General features: G+C 37.8%; 1 protein-coding gene and 5 non-coding genes across 9 annotated transcripts in view; 1 reads left to right on the top strand and 5 right to left on the bottom strand.

Annotated features, from left to right (window-relative positions):
- Positions 1–60: 60 nt before the first annotated feature.
- Positions 61–18959, top strand: part of arhgap9 (Rho GTPase activating protein 9) — a 67726-nt gene continuing 48827 nt past the window's right edge. For 2 of the 4 annotated variants that reach the window (XM_059328446.1, XM_059328444.1), the window contains exons 1-2: positions 61–417; positions 12201–12284. The gene's annotated coding sequence lies outside the window, so the exon portion shown is untranslated. The remainder of the gene's footprint in view (positions 418–12200; positions 12285–18959) is intronic. The other 2 variants (XM_059328447.1, XM_059328445.1) reach the window with 2 other exon arrangements.
- trnat-agu (transfer RNA threonine (anticodon AGU)) lies at positions 17489–17562 on the bottom strand. The gene has a single exon. It is a non-coding gene; the product is annotated as a tRNA-Thr (tRNA).
- trnat-cgu (transfer RNA threonine (anticodon CGU)) lies at positions 17827–17899 on the bottom strand. The gene has a single exon. It is a non-coding gene; the product is annotated as a tRNA-Thr (tRNA).
- On the bottom strand, positions 18160–18233 carry trnat-agu (transfer RNA threonine (anticodon AGU)). Its single transcript has one exon. It is a non-coding gene; the product is annotated as a tRNA-Thr (tRNA).
- On the bottom strand, positions 18517–18590 carry trnat-agu (transfer RNA threonine (anticodon AGU)). Its single transcript has one exon. It is a non-coding gene; the product is annotated as a tRNA-Thr (tRNA).
- Positions 18855–18927, bottom strand: trnat-cgu (transfer RNA threonine (anticodon CGU)). The gene has a single exon. It is a non-coding gene; the product is annotated as a tRNA-Thr (tRNA).

The following is an 18959-nucleotide window of genomic DNA, read 5'->3' as shown; positions in this document are numbered from 1 at the left end:
CGTAGCACCGCCGGGCGGGATGGGTGTGACATGATTCTCCTCACAGACCTGACGACGCTGTATAGGTAAACGAGCGCACCACAGCACCGCCTGTAATCTTATTGGTTCATTGTAAAATCATATCGCGCGCTAGTAGCCAATCTTAAACCACCAAACACACACAGCGAGAGCTATTTTTTATCCGCTTAAAGCGCCAGGAGGATGTATCATTATGGGCTGCACCGGGCAACTTAGTGCCCATGTTTGACTGTTAATTTGCAAAAGTGTACGGCGGAGTTTACCCTCTGTGCTTCCGTTAAGCTAAATAATGTGAAGTTATCAATGTTTTAAGTCCTCTCACGAGAATAGGTGCAACTCCTGCTCTCTCTGCAGTTCACTCCAAAAAACTCAATTGAGCTGTCACCACGTCGCTGCAAGGTGAGTGATGTTGTGTCTTTCAAATGCAAAGATGAGATTCGTGCTGAATTGTTTGGTCAGGCATCACTGCAGGAAATGTTTCCTGCAAGAAAGCGCTTCTGTTGATCACTCAGTATCGGCATTTTAACTACATTGTCATTAGTGCATCTGCATAAACTGTGGTTTGGATTTTTAAGGATTCATGAGATAAAGGCACTGAAATATGATGTTCATTTAATTAAGAACATGTGCTACTTTTCAAGTTGTCACAGTATTTTATCATGTGCCATATTTGACAACAGGAAAGAAAATCTGTTATTCACACTTAAACAAATCAATCATTCAGAAGCAGCTGTTATCAGGGTAAATACGATTTTCAAAACGTTTTTTCAATTATTATTTTTACTTAATTATTAACATTGAGTACATTTACGGAAGTTGTTAGTGCTTTATTTTGAAAAGCACATTTTATTTTGAAAATGAAGCAGAAAACCAATTTCATTTTAAAGCTGAATTAAAGGGGAACTAAGCCCTTTTTCAAAATTCATACATATTATTCCTTTGGTCAAAGAAAATATAAGTAGATGAACAACTCTCTCAGAAATCCCAAACTAGAGTGCAAAAAAAATCAAGTTGTTGATGTTTTCAAGTATAAAGTGTGGAGCTGCTCCATAGACAATTAATTAAAAATGTATTATAGATGACACTGAGAGCACCCAATGGAGTGTTCCAAGTATGTGGGTACATTTTCTGTTTCAGAAATGGGAGCACTACAAAAGGCTAAAACTGATTTTAAAATACAAAAAGAGAAAAACAGTCTGTGAGTCCACAAAATGAGCCTGCGATTCATTGTCTATAGGGCAACTCCAGACTTTATACCTTATCACATAAGAAGTTTGAGACTTCTCTGGTTTCTATCTTTACCTCATGTTCACAAATATTGAATGAAAATCGTGTAGGTCATGTAAATAACATATTGGAATTTTTCATTTAGGTGATGTTCCCCTTTAAGCCCAGATTTAGTGGATCAAATTTTAATAACTTCATATCAAAATGCTCCCATCTGCTGTAAAGTTTGTGCAAAAACATTTTAGACCAAAGCTGCAAATCATATATTTAGTAACAAAGGTCCTGCCTCCAAAAATAGGTCATGCATTCAGCAATAACTAAAATAGAACCCCTACTTTTTTCCATAACAACTTATTTTTCCACATCATGGTGTCAAACCGCATGTAGCCTTTACTGTCACAACCGCTCAAACTCAGCTGAGGCACACTGCACACGAGCCACAAAGCGCCACCAACTTCACACAGACCCAGCATGCACTTAAAACACTGAGACCTCCAATAATTTCTTGTGGAAGAACTTTTATAGTTTCCTGTCCCCCCCCCCCCCCTCCCCATATGTAGAATATAAAGGAGAGCTTTATTGTCAATTTACCGTGTAGAAAAAGAAATTAGGCATGCCACTGCTGGTTGGTGCAACAACAACAAAAATAGTAAAGAACTCAGAGCAATCTCACATTCACAGGTACAAAAATGTAAATAGAATAAATACATAAAAGGATTTTGCCCAAGAATTGGTTTCAAAAGATAATTTTGCTCAGAGTAGGAGTTTTTTTTATTGCACTATACTGGTGTGAATATTTCACAAGTATTAATGTGATTGTTGCTTTTATGTAAATGTTAATTTTGCTCTAGAATACATTTTACTTGTTCTTCCACATGACAAATGAGGTTTGTTGTCATAAAGACAATATTGCACGTGATGGGTCATTCACAGCCTGTTTTTTTTAGCGTATTTTGATGAGCCTAGTCCTTCAGAGGATCATGCATCCTCACACGTTTCATCAATACAACAATGCTGACTCCATAACCTCATTCAGTTCATCTCCATATCCTAGTCATTGAATGTCAGATTGATAAGAATCGCCGATCTCAACACTTTACTTATGACAAAGCTCTTGTCGTGCAGAAATATTTGCGTGCTACAGCGCGGGGGTTTTAGCCCTTACATGCTTCTCAGAAAGTGCATGGACGGGTTAACCACAGGGTGTGATGGAAACAGTTTGACGCATTGCATTTTTGCTATTTCATAATCTTTCTTAAGTCCATGCAAATCAGGAGATTTGCTCCCCTTTTCGCCAGCCTGTGACGACACAGGCTTGGAAGATTATTCTCTGGTTGCAACTTTTGCTGATTAAAAGTGCCCTGCACCATGCACAGCATTAGCAGGAGGGTTACAAGTTCGCTGTAATTGCTAGTGTGCTTTACAGAATGCCATGCAGTGTGAAAGAGACTGAAGCGTTTTACACCGGGGTGTGTTGCTAGTCAGATTATTCTGCTTTGGGATATTTGAGCAAGTCTGTGGTCTCTCTGGTGTGAGATGTGTGTCTGGTTGCATGTTTGCTATCAGCTCTGTAGCAGGATTATACAGTAGCGGACCAGAAAGTGCAGAAAAACCTCATGTGACTTATCTGCATTGTACAGTACAGACAAGGTGACAGCCACAACAATTGTGTCTCTGCAGTTTTGTGACACGTAGTCCTTCAAAATAAAGTACCACATCCGACAGATAAATGGTTTTTTTGGGTACTTAAGAACTGGTTTGTCTCTTCAGATTGTTTTGTTCAGTTAAAGGTACAGGTTTTAACAATGTCTGATTTTTACTATGTGATTAACAAATTGATTGTCCAAATTAATTCATTTAATTTAGTCCTTCATCTGTAACTTTGTTTATTGTGCATTTTGTCTGAAGTCTGTAACCATAATTACATAACAAAGCATGAACAGAAAGAAAAGAGAGGATTACTTGCAGGATATTATCATATTTGTCTTATTTTCTATCCCCATATGGCAACACCTCTAGATGTCGATACTTTAGGTAACCTTTGTGTCAATGAAATCTGCTCTCACTAGAGTTGCTCAACTTTTTCTGACCTGTGACCTCATTTCCATGTCACAAAAAAAATTCCCATGACCCAAACTTGTCATCTGGCCTACTTTTTGAAGGCTCAAAGGTATGCAAGATGCAATAAATCCTCCATGTTTATAATGTTTATGTGAAACGGTTTTAAGGACGTGGTGATATATCTCTGTGATCATTCTTGAGGCTGCAATTTTTAGTGCTTAAATGTGGTCTCATATTTACTCACTATACTGTTTTGTCTATTTGAAAGCCGCTTACCATGTCACAACTACTGTACAGTTCCACCTACACTCACATCTGCGCTCTGTTTTAATCCAGTTTAATCCCGCATTTACTTTTAGGATCTATGGAATGATTAGTGCTTTGATTTCACTCGCTTGTTTGATGCAAAGGTACAGCACTGTAAATATCATCCCATCAACTGGGAATATGATGAATATTATTGCCATGTGAGGCTTAAACACCAATTGTATTTGACTGGCTACATAATCTGAAAATCAAACAAAGTTTGCATCAGATCTGATCGACAGAAAAATAATAATAATAATAGTAATCTTGTTTATATCTGCCCAAATGTGTATATATTTTTTATTATTTCTATTTTTAGTGTTGATATTGTTCTAAACTTTTATATTTTCCCCCTTGTGTAGTTTATATTTATGCTTTTTTTTTTTTTTTACACTACCCTTGTTTATACCTATACTTCTGCTATCCACTTGCTGCTGTAACGGTGCAGTTTATCCTATCTTATCTTATGGTAAATATTTTGATTGATCAATAGTTTTTAGTCATTTTTCAAGCAGAAGTAGTGGTGAAAGGCTACACATTCTCTGGTTTCAGCTTCTCAAATAGTAAGAATGTTGCTGCCTTTTTTAAAACATTTTTTATTATACATCACTGTGAACTGGATAATTTGGGGTTTTGGACTTTTTATGGGACAACTACTTGGGATGAGCATTTCTTTGTTTTCTCTTAGTTGCAGCTAAGGCCGGGATGATATACGATTTTATCACAGATCAATTACCATTATCAAGATGAACGTGGATCTCTGAGTTTGTTTTTCACACAAAAAAATCTGTGATGCAATAAAAAAAAAACATTTGTTTAATAAAAAAATGTAAGGTTAAGTTATTCCAGTATTTTTTGTGTGCGTTTTAAGCATATTTTGATGGTTTTCTGGATAATATTGGGAAGTTGCATAAAGTATTGTTATTGGCTCATGCCTAGTTGCTGCCCTAGTCTGCATACACACAGAAGAAAAGTTGTTCTCAGAAACGAATACATCAAATACTTGACTTAATCGACCTAAAGGCACCATGGGCTAACACTTCTCTCTTGTTTGACACAACCTCCCCCTTATTGTTATTTGGGTAATGTTTTTTTATTGAGCAAATAACCCCTTTAACCCCGTGAAGGCATCAAAGCTGTGTCTGCGTGTGTGCCTCGTCTCTACAGTGTTTGCCTTGGGAGGTTTAGCAGCTCTTCCTTGTGCTCCAACAGTATCGTGCTCACTTCAGCTGCACACGGCTGAAAGTGGGTCTCTGACTTGCCTGATAGCTTTTGACAGCTCACTCTCATCCCCGGTGGATCAATGGAGCTCAGCGCTCTTCATTAGAAACATCAATGTACCGCACATTCCCACAGGCTCAGCAGCAACCCAGCAGCCCAGCCAGAGACTGGAGCTTTATTTTGTTATTCTCCAAAAGATCCATCGTGACTTCTGTGTGACATTTTATTTTCTTCAATTGAAGAATATTGTGGGGAAAATGGTGGAAGAGGAATACCATGTTTGTTTGCCAGTAATTGATTCTTTATATATATATATATATATATATATATATATATATATAGATATATGGACCCAACAACACCTTAAATGAGAATAAAACATGATTGTTTTTTGTTTCGGTTTATATCACATAGAATAACAAATATTTGTAACACTTCTTATTCCGTTTGACTGCTGCAGACAAAAATCAATGCACTGTGAAATCCATATCTTTGCAACTTTAGTTTTATATTCAGACCTAAAATAGTGTTTCACAGGGAGATAAATCAATGTGGTCAAGTAGCTCTACAGTGCTGTTTTACTTCTTTTGAGTCAGACATGAAGGGTGAAATCTTAAAGGAACTAATGGAAGAAGGTGCCTGCAGGACGGTTGCATCTGCTGAGGCCATTAATTCAAGATTATAGACGGCGCAAAAAAAGTTTTTCACAAGCCGCAACTCAGTTTCCCTGATAACACCTGAGAGTATGACTGATGCCTCAAACAATCTTTCTCCCGTATGGTTCATATGTGGTGGAAAGATTACTCACTACTCCAGTATATAAGATGAACCTTAGATTCAACTTTATAGTGAGTAGAGTTATTTCTAGTCAGCTCAGCTCAAAGAGCGCTGTGGCTCAGCTGTTAGCCAGAAAGCTAACATTTTGCTAACAAGCTTTAAAGTAACCCTAGAAATGAACACTGGGAAAAAATAAATATAAATAACCAAAAAAAACAAAATAAATTATCTGTGAATTGCTGACCATTTAAACAAAAAAATAAAATAATAAATAAATATAAATGGAATAAAAAAACTAAACAAACACCAGTGTATGTTCAGTATCAGTCAACTGCTGATAATTAAAAAATAAATAAATAAACAGCGAAATGAACATTGGTGTATGTTTAATGTATTTAATTTATCAGTCAAATGCTGACCTTTTAAATAAAGAATAAATAAAAGTAAAACAAAGAGCTATACCATTTCTAAATCACCCCAAGAATTATTTTCTTCATTATGTGTTCGGTTAAAAAGGTTTTCATATTGGCGCATATCATAAAACATACAAGCCGATCCTGATATATTAATACAGATAGATCTGAAACCGGTCAGACTCTACAAGGAATCTTTTAAAATATTTTTCAAGCAAATACAAAACATTCAGTTGCTCCAAAGTCTCAGATTAAGATTGGCTGTTCTGTGTTTTTATATGATTGTGAATTGAATATATATATATATATATATATATATATATATATATATATATATATTAGTTTAAACAATTAATGACAGATCAATCAATTGAATAAAATTATTGTTAATTGCAGACTCAATTCCTGTGCCGTAATATTAATACATTTTTAAAGATCATGTTGGAAAGCAATGTTATACCTCAATACTATTAAGGTGACATGCCATGCTGTATTTCCTCATGCATAAGAAAAGCTGCTTACTGAAATAAGAATGTTCCATAAGCCTATTTCTCCGGCTGAAATAAGCTTATTATTTAACTAGAAGTATACTAGCAGCATATTTTTCACCTTTCATTTTTGTTTCTATAAAATGCATAAGCTAATTAAAAATGTGATGCTTGAATTAATTCTTTCAAGAGTTTAAAATGCCCCCTGAGCAATCCTGCACAACATTGCCTAACTGGCAAACGCTGGTCTGTCTGCTGGTTGTTTATATTCAAATGGGGGAAATGAGAGCTGGAATATTATCCAAGTGAACTCTCTGAAGAAGTTTGCTATGTGTCGATGCGGGCTGCAGGGTTCATTGTAAACACAAGTGTTGCGTCAGCAAACGTTTGAAATGATGGCATCACACATATGAAATGTTGTTATGTGCAACAAAAAAAACACACATGCTGGAGACACTGGAGATGGTAGTTGGTCACAGAGGTTGTTGTCATGATGATAGTAGAGAGCGTGAACCAATGGCTGCTTTACTGTCATCATCTGCTTTTTGATTGGCTGTCTGACAGTTTACACAGCTAATCACTAAAGGAATCCTGCCCACCTGTTTAGTCTCTCTCTCTCTCACACACACACACACACACATACACACACACACACACACACACACAGAAATGCATTCATACACACGTTCACCCAGGCAGCTAGCTGTCACACTGGGAAAAGCAGTGTGTGTTTCAGTGTCTCTCTTTGGTCTAATCATCAATAATGCATGGCTTTGGGAGGATGAAAGGCTGTTTTGGCTTGAGGCATGTGTCTCATATGGAGAGAGAGACATCAGCACTAGTACTTATAACTGTACATTCATAGACAAAGTGAGTGCTCCTTCACATGGCTGTCCTCAGTAGAACTACATATCAAGCTGAGAGCGGACTCATGACATTAAATTGGTTCATTCATATCAGCAAAGTGTTGGTTTAATATGGTTGTTAATGTCTGAATTTAGGATTTAAGTGTAGAGTGTGTTGTGTGATGTAGATTGTAAAGCCTTCTGAAACAAAGAGGTTATTGGGGCTCTTAGGGGTGTAACAATACATCAATCTGTATTGATATTAACACTGGAACGATTCAATATTATCAATGCAAAGTAAAAATATGAATATATATCTTCACCTTATGTTACACCTTTATTTGGACATGTCTACCGTGTGTTGATTGTTTTAATTTATTTTTTATTTAAATGTTTGAAAAAGCTCAAATTATATTGTAAAATCATATTTGAGTTGCTTTTTGTGACTTAATATAAATGTAACTGATGTTGTTAAATGGTCATATGATGTCATCTCGTATCGATCCTGGGTCCCCGATTGAATCCATTTAAACTCGTATTGTGGCAGACTTTGTGATGTCAGCAAATAATCTTATCATTGTCTAAAGAATCAATATATTATCTTAAATGGTTTACCTCCTCAGGGGCTGTATAGAAAGATCTGACTTGACTTTTGGTGCAACAGCATTTACAGTATGGGGATTTACATTTATTTTGAAAGCAAGATAATCAAGATAAACAATTGTTTTTGTAGGATTCTGCTTTGCAAATTATGCTCTTGTTTTGGTTTGTGTTTATCCAGTGCACACCTTCCGTTACAGCGGAGCCCTTTTGCCCATTTTTGCTGAGTTACCTAATATAATATGTTGAATATCTAAATGGATAATATCGGATATAAATATTGTGGCAGTGTACCACAACTTTTTAAATGTAATTTATTTCGGTTTAATTCATTTGTAGTGGTCATTTTTTAATATATATTAACTTTATATATTGTTTTGAAGTGTGTCATCGCAGTTGTATTTATTTTGGCTCTAATTTTTTAAATATTTTATTAAACCTCTATATATTCATATAGTAATTATCATTTTTAAAAATATATTATTAGTATGACAGTAGATTTATATTTCATATTTGATTTTAAATAAATAAATAAGAAGTTTCCATAGTAATTGATTAATCATGTCAAATAATCACAACCTCAGTAATGACCAAGATAATTGTGATTATGGCCCAAAAACATTTTGGTTAAATGCTAATTCCTAAAAGTTAAGTTTGAAATATTTATGGTCTTGAGTCATCAAAGTTTGAGATTTCACTTTGTGATCATTTAATCTGTTTCAGGTGTGGTATAGTCTTGTAACTCATGGTGTGATTTAACATTGATTTTTTTAGGAACATTTCAAGGCACCTCAGTGCTTAATCCAAGATACACTGCTGAGTTACAACTCCTGTTACCCATAATGCATGACGTGGATAAATGATGCAATAGCTCACCTCACCTTACCTGACTTAAAGTTAGAGCTCTAAACTGATAAACCATTGGATGTTTTTTTGTGAAACAATAAAGATCACACACACACACACACACACACACACACACACACACACACACACACACATGCAGCAGGCTCCTGTCATGGTGAAGCTGCAGCTGATTGGCTGACACAGATATTAAATCAGCATCCTGCTAGCTTTAAGTGTTGCACTTATTTCTGTGGTGATTAAAGTTACTGAACAGTATGATTGTGCCACAACTTCTCTCTTTTTCCTGTGGACCCTTTGGTTATAGACATTCATATGTAAATACAGTACAGTCTACGTGAGTGTGCATGTGTGTGTGCATGTGTGCATGTGTGTGTTTGCCATGTGTATACGGATGTGGGAGTGCACGCAGCAGTCCTTTGAAGTTCCTCATTCACTCTAAACTCCTCTTCCCCATGTCTCCTCTCTCTTTGAAGACCATGTAGCCATGATTATTAAAGCTGCCCTCTTTCCACTTCAAACGTATGGAATGAATATGGATATGATATGGCACCAAACTTTCCACCAGCTCCCTTCACTCCCGTCCCATCCTGATGTGTGGAAAAGTTTGACGGGCCCCGCGATCTTAAATAATCTCTGTGGGAGTCGAACTTGTCATTGGGTGACTTGTCTTTCAGTTGAGTGGTTGTGACATATCTTCACTTCTCCAGACTGATATGGAGCTGCAGGGGAACATCACAACTTCTCTCTCGATTCACTCCTGAAGCTTGTGGTCCTGATCTTTTCTGGCATCATGTCAGCTGCTCTGTGTCCTTTGCCAGCTTTGTAAATGCTTTTTGAACACTATCTGCTCATTTAAATCCCCAGCCATATAATTTATTACATGATCATTTGCATTCATTGTCGCTCTCTCACGGTGTCCTCCAGCCTCGAGCCATGTTCCAGGGTGTCATCATTGATATCATTATCTTACAGTGGTTTTGCATGTATGCCTTTGCCCATAAACTACACATTGAAAACACTTATGCTTTTTCCAAAGGCTAGCATATGTTTTCTCTCTCTCATCTCAACGTGCACTTGTACATGCAAATAAAGAGTGCTAAACAAATGCAGTTCCTTGAATGGCCACTTGAGGCTTTCACCAAAAGTGAGTCAATGCCCATAGACCTCCATGTTTAAATTACCAGCTTCACAGAAGAAATAAAGATGTTTATAGCCTGGTACAAGAAACGGTTTTGGTCTCTGTAGCTGATTTCCTCTACATGACAACACTACTGTGGGAAATTTGTATATAACTCTAATAAGTTTTATTAAAATCTGGTTAAAGTAGGAGATTTGTATGAAAACTAATTTTACTAAATGATAGCTGAAAATACCTAAAACTATATATGATTGAATTTTGGAGTTAGACCATAAAACATGTTTTGGGCGTGTCTAAAATCAATAGAAGATTACAATGTCTGAAGTAATATCCTACATACTAATTCTGGAGCGTTAATGTCTACAGGTATGCTTTTGGCAGGCTTCAGTGGACACGCCCCCAGCATTTTAATGCAATTGATACTGCTCATTTTTTCCCCATTTTTTAAAACCAAATTTTTTACACTTGCCGATTGTTTTTCTGATTCGAAGTTGGCTTGGTCTTTACTAACACATTTTCAGTGATGTGGAAAACTCAGAGCAGATATATGTTTTTGCTTTACCCAAACTTAAAGGCTTAAAGTTATCCATAACTAAGGGCATGGCCACTTCTGAAGTGGCTGACAGGTGAGTGCTTTCAGAGACGGGTTTCTAAAACGAGGCTTTATTCAGCCAGTCTCAGCTCACCACTGCTCCTAAAGATGGCGAGTGCTGGATCCACCCACATTTATCTTCACAATGGCTTTTTCACAGAACTGTGGGTGAGTTTTTTTATAAATCATAATCTTTTTTCACTCCTGTGACACATTGTGATAGTTCCACATTTGAACTCTTCATTAAAAAAGAGTTCAGTTTTGCTCAACACTAGTTCAGTCGGATGTTTGACCTTTACTCTGCAGAAGGATGTATGTGCAAAGGTTGACACCAAAAGGCTGCTTTCACTCTCATCTGCAGGAAGGGACAGCTTCTCTGTACTCACCTTGAATCTGAGTTTAACACATGCACACAGACACGGAGTGATTTTGTGGCAAGTTTTATGTTGGTACTGGAAATCTCCAGCACACAAACACTTAAAGGGAACTTTTAGTAAAGTAGGAGACATCTTGTTTGGCTAAACTTTTGAAAGGATTAAAATATATTTGCATTTGCATATTCTTAGATTCTGAATTTTTAATTGTAGAGGAGGAATTGATGAAATTTAAAGAATTTTTAACTAGCTAATCAAACTTTGTGTTAAAATCAAATTATTATTCAAAAGCACAGTATTTCTATATATAAAAAACATGTCTGGAGGGTGTCTTTAAGCTTTTAAGCAACTAAATGTTCACTCTGACAGATTGTCAGCCGCAAGGAAGTTTCAAGTGTGTTTTTGTGCAATTGTGTGAAGAGCTGAAAGTCATAACTGTCTGGAAGTTGGGAAGTAAAACTAAAACATGCAAAAACACCAGAAGGCCCTATAATCAATAGAGTATTTAATCTAGTGCCCTTTCAGGACTGTTCATATGACTGAAAATGTAAAATGTTGGAATAGCATCACTTCCTTTGTATATAAAACATTTTATATCAAAACTTAGCCAATTATTTCAGCAAACAAATCCTGATTTAGTTGAACACAATGTCCTCTGCTTGAGTGTTGACTTTCACTTGGTTGAGCTGTGTGTGTGGTGGATCTCTGGTGTCCAGTGACACTGTTGACCAGCCGGCTCTGTGTTTGGATCAATGGCCTGATCGATAAACTGGGCAGCTGGTTGCTTTTGTTTAGTCAGCGCGCAGCACCGCTCTCACTCTGTTGCTCACTCTTGCTATGTTCCTCTTCCTCAAGTTCAAACATGGTTTATGTGCATGAACGGTTAATAGCCAGCTGATGCTCTCTCTGCCCTCAGTTTTTTTTTATCTCTCGGGCAGAATGCGGGCTAAATGGGGGAAGGTAGGGTTAGCAGGGGTTCAATGAGTGGAGGCAGGATCACTTTGCTGCGTTGGATTAACTGTGTGTGTGTGTGTGTGTGCCCGCGCATGTTTGTGTGTTTATGCATGAGAGAGAAATTGTGTGATTTTCTGCAGGAGGAAGCTGCTAGCATGTGTCCGTTTTAGTTTTCAGTCCCACCTTTTTTTTTTAACCTCTCTGTGTTTGCTCTCTAATCTTTGCCAGGCCAGGCAGCAACAAATGATTCATACTTGGAGGGTTTTTTTTTAATGATTTTGTCTTTTTTTTATGTTTTTTATCTTATCATTTCTTTAAGGATTCTCAATGGGGTTGCATGCATGGATCTGACTGCAGAGTGAGCTGGTGACCTTGTTGACTCAACTCTCACTTCAGGACCATGGTGAGTCTCCCTCTCTGTCTCTCTCTCTCTCTCTGTCTCTCTCTCTCTCTCTCTCTCTCTCTCTGTCTCTCTCGCATGCATGCACAAATTGCCTCCATTTCTTCGCCTCAGTCTGACTTGCATGCACAGACAGTCTGAGTTGGAGAAAGAACTCAAGGCAGAGGCAGGCAGACAAATGGCATCTCTGAGTTTTTTCTCCTCTTTCTTTCCTTTCTGTTCTGTATTCCTTCCTTCTATGTTTTTTCCCATCGTGTCTCTATTTGTGTTGTAGACACCACAACATAAGCCCTGTGCCCTCAGCCCCTGGCACAAACAATCATTGGCTCCCAACAGCCGTGACGGGGTGCCTGTGTCTGTCTCTGACACCATATGGGCCTCTCTGTATGTTTGGGTGTGTGACGCCAATGCCCTTGCCACGACCATCTGACCTGCCAATGGAAAAACAGTTTGCTCTCATTTTTCCTTTGCAGTTCCAATTTTTTTTTTGATTTCCTTCTCATCTTCACTGTTGATGTACTTGTTTATTTATGTATTTGTGGTAAAAATAATGCCCGCATTTTTATTTGTCTTTGGTCAATTTAGAACTACAAGAACTACACTTAAAATCTTGAGTGGTGGAGTAGAGACGGACTACACTGTTTCTGACTTATCCTGTCTCCCTTTAGCAGGCAGTCTGAGCTGTTCCCCTTTGGGAGCATCGTTAAAGTGCCTAAACTCTGAATAATACAACCAGGGACTTTAACCCTGCTGTTACAGCCTGATTTGCACATGACACGATAAAGCCTTCTGCGCTAGAATAAAGTTAGGTAAAGCCCCGCAGTATCTGGGTATCATTCACAGATTCTTTTGAGCAGTGAAGAGAGACAGGAAAAGACAAACAGGTGTGCAGCCGTATGAGAAGATCTCTTCCTGTCTCTGCATGGAGAACTCACGATAGAAATCACACACAGGTTGTATGAGTTGGCCATGTTTTGTGCTGTTTTGACCTTTCTTTAAACCCCCGGTATGATCTCAATCTTCCCTGCCCATCTAAATACAAATTTTCACATTAGTGACGCCATGCAGCAGCCAAAAACAACTCCTCCTCTCTGCTTCAAGGCTCAGCTTGATAGTAAATAATGCCACTCAGCAGTCAGATGGGGCAACACAGCATCACTCACTGCATTTAAGCACAACGGACTCTATTGGCTTCCAACACTTACGTGCTGTAACTAAACCTCCCTGAAGTGTTTCACGTCAGATAAGCAAATGGTAAGATGGAGAGGATATGACCCAAACTGTGGTTGAACCTTGATGTCTCTATGCAGTTTCCTGTTTGCTCGCTCTCCTTGAACCTCCGATTTTGCCTCCGTCCCTCCTGAGTTCAGCCCTCCAGTTCTTAGAAGAGTGTTTTTGAGCAACAGATGCACCAAAATTATAATAGAGTCTGGTGTCAGTGGCAGTTATTCTAATTCAGATCAGATTAAACTGTGAAATGTGTCTTGCACAGACAGAAGCAGTGTTTTCACCTTCTTTCTTTAACATTCAGTGTGAGGATAAATAGAAGCTTAAGTGTTATCAGTGCTGTGATCAGCATGCCACAGAAAGGGAACTACAAGTGAACACAGTGAGTAAGGGCATTTTGAGAAATGAAGAGGCCTTCAGATCACAATAAAGCTCAACTTTGGAACAACTTCTTGACATTTATTTCAACATGTTTCACATGTAAGGGCTGGGTGATATGGCCCTAAATGAATATCATGATTTTTTAGGGTATTTTTGCAATAACAATATTCTTGACCATATGACAAAATATTGAAAACTATATCGAAAATATGTTGTTGTTTTTTTTAATTCTTTGAGTTTGTATAATTAAAAAATAACGTGCAAATCTCAGCAATTGCCAAATACAAAAAAATGCTAAGTGGGCTCATTCTGCATAACAAGTACTTTTTCTTTTGTTATGTTAAGAACATGTTGTTACTGATACTTTTGTAACTTCAGTTGAATGCAATGAAGAATGTTGCCATCGCGATATGCATTTTTTTTTATCATATAAAAAATATACCGGTATTATCGTGACCATACGATATGGCCCATGCCTACGTGTGTGAGCCAGAAATGAACTGTGTGTATGCTTCTTTAGGCACCATTAAGAAAAAGAACTCAAAGGTATGACGAGACAAACCGAGGACTTTCAGTGTTCAGTAGTTTTGTGTGCAAGTAGTTATTAAAAGCCTTGTGCTATGTGTAAAACAGCAACCTTGATGTTTTTAAAAAAAAACATTATTTTGCAATCATAGAAACAGACTTTTGGACGTGCCAAATGTATGATGTACATGTTTATTAATTAATGTATTGCAGCTCACAGCCACTTGTATCCACTCGTGTAAATGTGAGGGCAGAGACCTCATGTTTCTGTGTTCCCAACTGTATTTATTCTGATTCATTACGTTTTGATGAAGTGCCTTGGAAATGCTCCTCTGTGTTGGCTGGCCAGGCAGGCAGGCAGAGCTTCAGCCCATATGCTGGTACTGAGGGATTTTACTGTAATTCTCTGGAGCGGTGGGGGTCACAGATTCATTCCTGTGCTTTAATAACAGTGGGATTATCAAGGTTTCAGCCAGCTAACCCTGCCCTCTCCTCCATCGCCTTCACATGGCTCACAGCTCCATCCAGCTTCATCCATTCCTCCATATCTCACTGTCTTTTATTTCCTCTCATCTAGTCCAGACTACCTGCTCTGTTTGCACTGTGATATATCCCAGACATTCAGACTTTTCTTTTTTCCATCCTCAGCTTCTAATTCCTCCCCTGCTTCCTCAGTATTGAAGAGTGGTTGGGGAAAAAATTGATACAGTATATGCATAGTATCGCGATATTTTGAGTGGCAATATAATATCGAATCATGGCTGCCAGGTATTGATATTTAGTGTTCCAACAGGCTGTCGGTGTTTTCGCCGGGTTTTTTTTCCCCAGAAGCTGTAGCTGGCTCTATTTTAGGAATATACTGGTATTATACGAAACAAGAAGATCTATGGAATCTAATCGAAATATCAATATTGAAATATCAATAATATAACTAATATTTCTTGATGTCTCATGGTGATTTTCAAAGCGGTCATGTCACCTCTGACGTCAAGCTATCTCAATGAAAATAGGCTCTCTGGGTTCCCACAAGTCTCCTCTTTAGAAATAAAAACACTATAAAAACACTAAAATGAGATGAATAGACTGAGAATTTTCGGTTATTTGACAAAACAATTCTTGATTTAATTTATGCAGTTAAACAGTTAAATCGCAATATATTGTACAGCAATATCGTGAGTCAAGTATCGGGATAACATCGTACCGTGGCGCCTCTGGTGATTCCCACCTCTAGTATTGAATGTCTCTTTAATTTTCTCCTGTTTACTGCCTCTCTTCTTATCACCCGGACTGAGATGGGTTGGGCCTGACTGTGACTGACGCACTGTTGCTAGGTGCCTAGGGATGTTAGGCATTTCTGTGTTGTGTGTGTATCTGCGAGCGTGTGCGTAGGGGGGTGGGCGCCTGCACTGTGTAAGGCTGGATTGCTATGTGTCTGGCAGAAAGTTAGATGTTCTCTTATGTAAGCGGGTCTTGGCTGGGTAGAGCAGGGGTTTAGCTTGGGGATGCTGGCTCAGGTGGAGAGATGGAGACGGATGCTATTTTGGGTATATTGCACTCCTTACATCCTCCAAACGCATGAGTTATTCACTCGCACGTGTCTGTTAGTTCTACCAGGATGAAAGGACAATAGGTGGAGTGCAAATGTCGATGGGGACATTTCATCCTCATGTCTGTCATGTACATAAAAATGGGGGTAACACTTTACAATAACCATCTAAGTGATGTTTATAGATGGTTTATAGACCACCAATTATTAATCATTTACAAAATTCGATACATATTTAATCTTTAAATGTTTTCAAACAATTTCTTAAAGGTATAAGAATCATTTTGAAATTATTTACATACTTAATATGGTGTTAAAAATGTTATAATGAGTGCAAAACTATTAATAAACTAAGAATTATAATGTAATTGTTTGTTTATGGTAAAGAAACTTCAACTTACATTAATATACCTTCTATTTGGCATTTATAAATTATAGTTCAACATTAATACATTTTCTATTTACCATTCTAAATGGCCTATATACGGTTTATAAATGATGATTAAACATTAATAAACTATCTGTTTACCATTTATAAATGATGGTTATTGTAAAGTGTTACCATGGTTACTTGATTAGTCGATCTGGAGAAAATGAATCGTAAATAATTCTTGATTGTCGAGTAAAAATACCATTCCAGTATCTTTAATTTCAGGATTTTCAGCTGTTTTATATTATCGGGAAATGTAATGTCTTTGAGTTTTAATTTACAGACTAAATAATGAATCAATTGATGAAAAAAATATTCAGAGGTTGATCAATAATGAGAATAAGTGTTGTAGCCCTACTTCCATCCCATTAGAAGAGTATTTTAGTCTCTGATATACATTACACATTACACACATAAATAGAATATATGGACTTGTGCTTATTGCTTTTACAACCTGGCACAAAACAAAGGCAGAGTTGAGTCATTATATTATTAAAACTCACTGGTTAAAGCTTTTTTTTTTTTTTGCAAATAGGGCGGTGACTTAAAATTGTTTTTGTTATTGATTTATCACTAGATGAGACTCTTAATTAATTGAGCAAAGAGTTCAAGACACGATTCCAGCAGTCTACTTTTAGCCTAATTTCTATCCACTGGTGGTGGAAACACTGACGTCTGAGCCGGATAACGATAAATAGCAGAAGACAACATTTAATAGCCTCGGCTAGTATTCTGTTTAAAGAATTTCACGGTCGCAGTTGTTGATTTTTAATCAGGTTTTAGTAATAAATAATATAGCCTAAACATGCTTTGGTTTGTCACCGTTAAAAAAAGTTTTTTTTTTAAAAACACTGCAGAGTTTTATCAGCTCCAGGTATCGATACAATAGTCTAAGATCAATTCTCAGACGTGTGGACATCACGCTGACACAATTTTGCGTACACAAGCTGACAGCAGACGTGAGATCTGGTCGTACCCTCCACTCACATCCAAATTGATAAATGCCGAGCCTTGCACAGAAATGATCATGCACCAATTTTACTCTTACTTTCTGTTGTATGCTCGTTTGATAAATGAGGGCCAGTCTCTCTAACAATAAGGCACTGCTGGGATTTGAACCCAGGATCTCCTGTTTACTAGACAGGCGCTTTGACCAACTAAGCCACAGCACCTCTTTCTTTTGTTCTTCCTTTCTTCTCCAGTAAAATAAATTCTGATTCTCTGCTGTGATTAATAGTTTTGCCAGGGATAACCCACCACCTTGGAGAGATGTATGACGTCATATGGTTAAAGGTACATCTGTATTTGAGCTGTCCACTTGAGATCAGATCACCCAGGATACATGGAAACGGGGCCGAAACTACACAATGAGAAAGTGTTTTCCAGATCTGTCTCTGTTAAAACATTATTTCTCTAAATGATTACTCACATAGCTGAGGCACTGCTGGGAGTTGAACCCAGGATCTCCTGTTTACGAGACAGACGCTTTGACCACTAAGCTACAGTGCCTCTTTTCCCTGTTTTTTTCTCCTTCTTCATGAAAACATCAAAGTCATTATTCTTTTTTCCTTAAATGTTCTCCACAACAACAGCTTACTGTAGAGGGAAAACCCACCACATCTACAAGATGTATGGTGGTGGTTTCTTGATCTTTTTCTGTTAAAACTTTGTTGCCCAACAAGACTACTCCGGCACCTTTGTCTGGATGTGCCTTTGTTAACTTTTTTTTGCAGTGATATAAATGTATGCATTCACGCAGTTAAGCAATAAGGCACTGCTGGGATTTGAACCCAGGATCTCCTGTTTACTAGACAGGCGCTTTGACCAACTAAGCCACAGCGCCTCCTCCTCCTGTTCTATCCTTCTTCTCTAGCAAAACATCAGAGTCGACATAGTACTCTCCTATCTGACACACTTCTGTGATTGCTGTGGTTAATAGTTTTGGTAGGGATAACCCACCACCTAAGCTATATCTATGACGTCAAATGGTTAAAGGAGTAATAAAGAGTTCAAGACACTATTCCAGCAGTCAACTCTAACCTAAATGAAAATCTTTCAAAAAGTTTTCTAAACCCTTCCTGTAGAGGGTGCAGGGAGAAATATGACTTGTCTTTAATGTAACAATAAGGCACTGCTGGGATTTGAACCCAGGATCTCCTGTTTACTAGACAGGCGCTTTGACCAACTAAGCCACAGCGCCTCTTCCTCGTCTTCTTCTCTCCTTCTCCAGTGAAACATCAGAGTAACATATTGTTCTTCTATCTTTGGCATTGCTGTGAAAAGTAGTTTTGGCAGGGATAACCCACCACCTCAGCAAGATGTATGACGTCTTATAGTTAATGCTTGTATTTGTGGTGTCCTCTTGTCATCGATCACCAAGGACACATGTTAACAGAGCCTAAACTTCAAGATGAGACAGTGATTTCCGGTCTTTTACTGTTCTAAGAGACTACTTCTGTATTTGAGGCACTGCTGGGAGTTGAACCCAGGATCTCCTGTTTACGAGACAGGCGCTTTGACCACTAAGCTACAGCGCCTCTTTCTCCTGCTCTTCGCTCCTTTTTCCACA

Source organism: Centropristis striata, chromosome 3, assembly GCF_030273125.1.
Source record: "Centropristis striata isolate RG_2023a ecotype Rhode Island chromosome 3, C.striata_1.0, whole genome shotgun sequence".
Taxonomy (NCBI): domain Eukaryota; kingdom Metazoa; phylum Chordata; class Actinopteri; order Perciformes; family Serranidae; genus Centropristis; species Centropristis striata.
The sequence above is the reverse complement of the archived record's forward strand: the minus strand, read 5'-3'. Positions and strand labels throughout refer to the sequence as shown.